This window comes from Panulirus ornatus, chromosome 12, assembly GCF_036320965.1.
Source record: "Panulirus ornatus isolate Po-2019 chromosome 12, ASM3632096v1, whole genome shotgun sequence".
Classification (NCBI taxonomy): domain Eukaryota; kingdom Metazoa; phylum Arthropoda; class Malacostraca; order Decapoda; family Palinuridae; genus Panulirus; species Panulirus ornatus.
This window is the reverse complement of record NC_092235.1, coordinates 925,121-931,328: the sequence shown is the minus strand read 5'-3', so window position 1 is coordinate 931,328 and position 6,208 is coordinate 925,121. Positions and strand designations below refer to the sequence as shown.

General features: G+C 42.7%; 1 non-coding gene across 1 annotated transcript; it reads left to right on the top strand.

The window, feature by feature from the left end:
* Window positions 1-3,615: 3,615 nt before the first annotated feature.
* Window positions 3,616-3,687, top strand: TRNAQ-CUG (transfer RNA glutamine (anticodon CUG)). The gene has a single exon. It is a non-coding gene; the product is annotated as a tRNA-Gln (tRNA).
* Window positions 3,688-6,208: the final 2,521 nt, after the last annotated feature.

Here is a 6,208-nt window from a genome sequence, read left to right as displayed (position 1 = left end):
AATGAATCAATCAGAGGGAAGAATAGCCCCAGCCATATAAAGATTGGCTAACCGAATCCTTGCGCATTGTGTAGAAAGTGATTTCTTTGAGGGTTGCTCTATGGAAGGCACGGTAGCGTCGGAAGAGTTTCATTTTTTCTTTGAAGACGAAGGAAATTATCCCCGTAAATCTATGTATTTTTTTTGGGCGGGATAATGTTCCCATTTTTTTTCTTTCTTTGTTTTTCAACGTCCCTATGTAGATATTATGTGTCATCCACTACTGGGAGAAAGCCAGACTTCCGCCAGATTAACGTAATCCTTGGCGAGGCGAAACTAAAGTTGTCTTGGTGTTGGTTCCTCAGTGATAACCCAAACACAAACACAAACACACCTCCAGTGTCCACTCTAGGGTCGTGTTTTCCTGTAGCACCAGCAGGAAGAAAGAACTCCGGTTCCTCACCAACTGAATCTTTTGGCACGTGGAGCGTGTGTCATCTCGACACGCCTTTTAACGCCCGTACGTGGTGAGGAGTGCAGTCGGTCTGTAACGTAGGACATGTCATGTGTTATTGGCCCCAGTCGGTCTAGAACGCTGGGCCTGACATGTGTTGGGGGACCAAGTCGGTCTTGAATGGTGGGCCTGACATGTGTTGGGGGACCAAGTCGGTCTTGAATAGTGGGCCTGACAGGTCTTGAGACCTGCCATGTCTCCCTGAAGGTGGGCCTGACAAGTGGGGTGGGCTGCATTTCCTCATGGATGGTGGGTCTGGTAGGGCGTGTGGGCTGCAGTGCCACTTGAGTGGGCGAGGTCACTTGGCCAGCATCAGTGGGACGGTGAGGTTTCACTTTTGCACAGCGACCGTTGACGGAAAGTGGTGTCACGTCGGCAAGAAGTGCCTTCTTGTAGGAGGCATAGCATGGTTACTGGATGACGGCAATCCCGCGTTGGTTCTCGTACATGGATGCAGCCAGGATACTTCTCCGTGGTGGGGCTCGCTTCGTGGTTGGTGGATGTGGCCCTCCCCTCCACATGGTCACAGTGGTTGACCTATTTTACGTCAACACATTACGAGGTCAACTTTCACCAAATCCATATGGCGTTCATACCAGCTTCACCCATATTCCATTTCCTCCAATTCCACTTCTGGGTATTCCACCTCCATATCCATACAGCCAAATTCCACTCCATCCATGACTTCCACGTCCGGGTATTCCACCAATTCCACTCCATCCATCTCTTCAACGTCTGGGTATTCCACCTCCATATCCACACAGCCAAATTCCACTCCATCCATCACTTCCACGTCTGGGTATTCCACTTCCATGTCCACACAGCCATAGCCCATGTCAAATACATGGACATATTCAAATTCCATCTCCTGGACAAAGGAGGATCGTCCTACTTCCTTGGTGAACATTATTATATTGAAGTGTTCGAGGAAAGGTTGAGGGAGCTTGCAAGGCGGAGCAGAGATGTTCACTCGACAGAGGTCACAGCTCAAATGATGCTCTCGGTCCCGGCTCCCGCCTTATATAACCTGGGAACTGATCATATCCTAGCATAGCTTAATATAGAGAAGTCTAATATAGTGAAGTCAATACTTTAATACAGTTGTTTATTTCTCAATAGTTTAATACATGTGCCTCACAACAGTTCCTTCACCCGTACAATGTCCCATCAGAGAACACAAGGATTGTCATTATAATTCGTTTCTATCAGCAGAAATTACATTAAAGTTACTAAAGATAAGTGGTTTAATATGTTATGTGTGTTCTCTGTCATCATAAAGATGGCCATCTACCCTGATGTGTAAAGAAAACATCAATTTTGCCGAGGCTGTGGTGAAGATAAGAACACAATGATGTGATAATGTGGTCGTACAATGGTGTAGTCAAGATGTTGTGTTAGAACTATGTAGTGAAGATGGGAGTGTAGTGAAGAGGAGGATTTAGTGAAAATATATATGTTTCTTCACGCTGAGCCATTCCATATAGATGAATATATCTATAATCTAATTGCGGTAAATTACCATATGACTTTAACGGCACCAGCCAGCAGGAAAAATGTCGGATATAGGAGTGACTGAATATTTTGTCGGGTACAGAAATAATTGAATATTTGGTACGATCGATCAAAATGATTTTTATAGGCAAATAATTTCTGATTTTTCAAATGATTTTTTCCATCTGTTGGAACTGGTGTAAGTAATTAAAGATATGAAAACCGATGGAAAAGTTCAGTTTAACGCTTTTACGAATGTCTTGCTGCGTGTTTGGGAAGAGCAGTAAACTACAGGAATATATTGGTCTAATATCCCCTGCTCGTCCAACAGCAGATATTGTTTGGTCTGAGACATTATTTCTGGTGGAGGTGGATTCTCTCCGGCATTGCGTAAATCACTTCCACAAACTTGCGCCATTTTGCACAAATACAGATCCGATATGATGCATTTCCCAGCTCTGTTACATTATGGACCCTAGTCATTCTAGCCTAGCCTAGCCTAAATAAAAAGGTGTGGAATAATGTGCAACATTTCTCCTTCATTACAAGTGATAATAAACCTAGGCTATACAGCAACCAGGAACGTCCATATTTGTCTAAGTTCTCACATGTCTGTGTCATCTGTCTGCAAACATGTCGACCATTACCATGAGGGCAATTGCGGCTTTTGATTTTGAATATCACACGTTTCCTCTCTGCCGTGAGATCTTCATACTTAAATAAAATGGTGGGCCGTAAGAAATATATGTCCATCGAAGGTCAACTATATGGCTCAGTTCCATCATCAGTTTCTAAGAAAACTGAAAAGGTGAGGTCCCACCGAGATTCGAACTCGGATTGCTGGATTTAGAGTCCAGAGTGCTAACCCTTACACCATGGGACCTGATAAGAAAAGATGTGATTTCATCTAAATGTTTTACATATAATCAACCAGAGGCCATTCCTCCCTCCCTGCCGACAGGGTTCAAGGTTTTCTAGAAGGTTCTCGAAGATTCTGGGTAGGAACTGCCATTGAGAGGACGTAGTTATACGTATCATTAATGATATTGTTGCTGACTTTCTGATTAAGAAAGATAGATAGATAGATAGATAGATAGATAGATAGGTAAAAAACAGATGTTAGATAGATCGATAGATACGTAATGCTGTATATATCAACTTTCACAGAAATCAGTGATATCTGCGTTATTCTGCAAGAAATACATTTACATGGATGTAGTGATAATATAGGTTAGGTATAAGACCAGTCGTGTTGAGACTGTAGTGAAATGTGACCATTGACTTCAACCTTAATGGTGTAGTGAAGATAAAGTTGTAGTGAAGATAAATCTTGAAGTGACTCATAAGGTTGTTGTGAGTACAAGGATGCATCGTAAATGAGTACTTCCTACCTGAAAGTCAACAATTACAAAATTGATCAAGTATAACAACATCCTCGGACAACCAACTACAAACACCAACCATAGAGTGAACCTGACTGTCATCTAACGACGACCTCTCAAAGGTAATGATCTTACCAGAATCTTCGAGAACCTTCTAGAAAACCTTGAACCCTGCAGGCAGGGAGGGAGGAATGGCCTCTGGTTGATTATATGTAAAACATTTAGATGAAATCACATCTTTTCTTATCAGGTCCCATGGTGTAAGGGTTAGCACTCTGGACTCTGGATCCAGCAATCCGAGTTCGAATCTCGGTGGGACCTCATCTTTTCAGTTTTCTTCGATACTGATGATGGCCGCATTATTCTGTACGTTATATGTACATTCATATATATACATAAATATGTATATATAAACATATATATGGAATAATATGGTTTTATCAATAGCCAGAGACCATTCCTCCCTCCTTGCCTGCAGAGTTCATAGTTTTCTGGAAGGTTCTAGAAGATTCTGGTGAGATAATTGCCATTGAGAGGACGTTGTTATACTTCATATATCAATGATTTTATTATTGTTGACTTTCAGATAAAGATAGATAGATATATAGATAGATAGATAGTTAGATTGATAGATTGATAGAGCGATATTAAGATAGGTATATAGATAGATAAGTTTCATCAATACTGTATCTTACGCTATCTCCTGTTGCTGGACATATGTTCAACCAGCATTGGGAAAACCTCCAGTAGACCTTAATGTAAAGCAAGATAATAACAAAACCTGCAATAAAAGAATACGATCAACTCCCCAGTGCAGAAATATTGTGACCAGAAAGTCTTCTAGCAAGATGTCAGACACTTCCACGGGAATCGCAAACATAACATCAAATATCTGAAAGTCAACAATAACAAAACTAATGATTATAATGAAACTATAACAAGAAAAATGATAAACATATGGAAAATAGTGCTCTAGATTATGCTTCTAGAAAACAAACTTTAACGAAAACTGTGAAAAGAAATACCCATCTGGCTGATACGACACAGTAAAAGAACCATCCCACAACCAACTCTAAACTGAACCTGACTGTCCCCTAACAACGTCCTCTCAATGGTATTTATCTTACCAGAATCTCGTAGAACTTTCCAGAAAATCAAGAACTCTGCAGGCAAGGAGGGAGGAATGGCCTCTGGCTGCTGATGATAGCCACATCATTCTATATATATACTTTTACCTACAACCGAAGGTTGACCGGCCAGCCCAAGTGGCTACAGAGGTTGTATCCATGAAAGAAACGGACCCACCAGCAGACGAATTCGGTTGGCAGGTTGTATCGAAGAAGAGGAAAAAGAAGGTTGCCCAACCAGAAGGGTGTAGCAAAGAAACGAAAGAAGGCTGCCCAACCAACCTGGGTGGTAGTAAGGATGGCTGCTCCACAACCCCAGGTCGTTAGGCAGACTGTAGCCATGGAAGAAAGGAAGGCTGCTCGTCCACCAGTCCAGGTACCGAGTGAGCGTGTAGCTATGCTGGCTGACCCACCAGCCCGGGTAGATAGCTACACCCAGATGGCTATGTCGGGTGCAGCAAAGAAGCAAACCCCACAACTACTCCACGAGGTTTGCAAGCCTGCATCCAAAAAGATGAAGACGAAGGTTGCCACACTACCCAATGCACCACCACATGTCTAGAAAGTGAAAAGGTGGACAGAATGGCTGGAGGTCCCACTCCAACAACAAAATCACCTTAGGAGCCAAGTTCCATCCATTATTGAAAAAAAAAAGAAAAAAAAAATATATATATATATATATATATATATATATATATATATATATATATATATATATATATATATATATATATATATATATATACAAACTACATTGCAACTTACATATAAATAGAATCATCAAGCTTCACTATATTAGCTTTACTATATTTAAATATAAACAAGGTCTAACCGAGGTTACTTGGTTGAGCAAGACGTGAGAATATCATCAACTGGCCCTCCAGCCCTGGGTTGAAATTGTCGTTCTGACGTATTTCGAGTTCAGTGCTGATACAGGACCATTGATTATAGGACTATCTTGTTAGTCTGTGTAACTTCGCCTGACCCAATCCACGTCTTCAATGGCTTTCTGTTACTACAAACGGGATTATAAAGGAAAGGCTTCCTTTGTTAGTTTCATGAATACCTTCGTTCAAATGAAGGGAAAGACTATTACTATGAAGCGGTACCTTATCAGCAGGAAAGAGCTGCAGCAACGGTATGAAAGTTACTGCAAGATACATAACGAGCCCGTGGCTTCCAACGTAAACATCGGCCGCCATTTGGGTTCCCTCGGCATCATGTGTGACACCAAGATTGGACCCGTTGGGAAACAGGAACGATACTATTCTGGTATCATGTGGCTCGATGGCGCAGGATCACCAACTGAAATGCAAAGAAAATGGAGAAAGCCGCCCAAACGTATCATGAAGGCCGTGCAAGAGAAGATCGAGAGGAATCGGTTGAGAGACGATATCGCTCACAGTATATTGAAATTTATGCCCAAGACTTCCCCTGATCTCCAGACACAGCCAGTCACAGAGACCACCAGCCCCGCTTTCCAGACACAGCCAGTCACAGAGACCACCAGCCCCGCTTCCCAGACACAGCCAGTCACAGAGACCACCAGCCCCGCTTCCCAGACACAGCAAGTCACAGAGACTACCAGCCCCGCTTCCCAGACGCAGCAAGTCACAGAGACCACCAGCCCCGGTCCCCAGACACAACCAGTCACAGAGACCACCAGCTCCGCTCTCCAGACACAGCCAGACACACAGCCCACCAGCTCCTTCCCC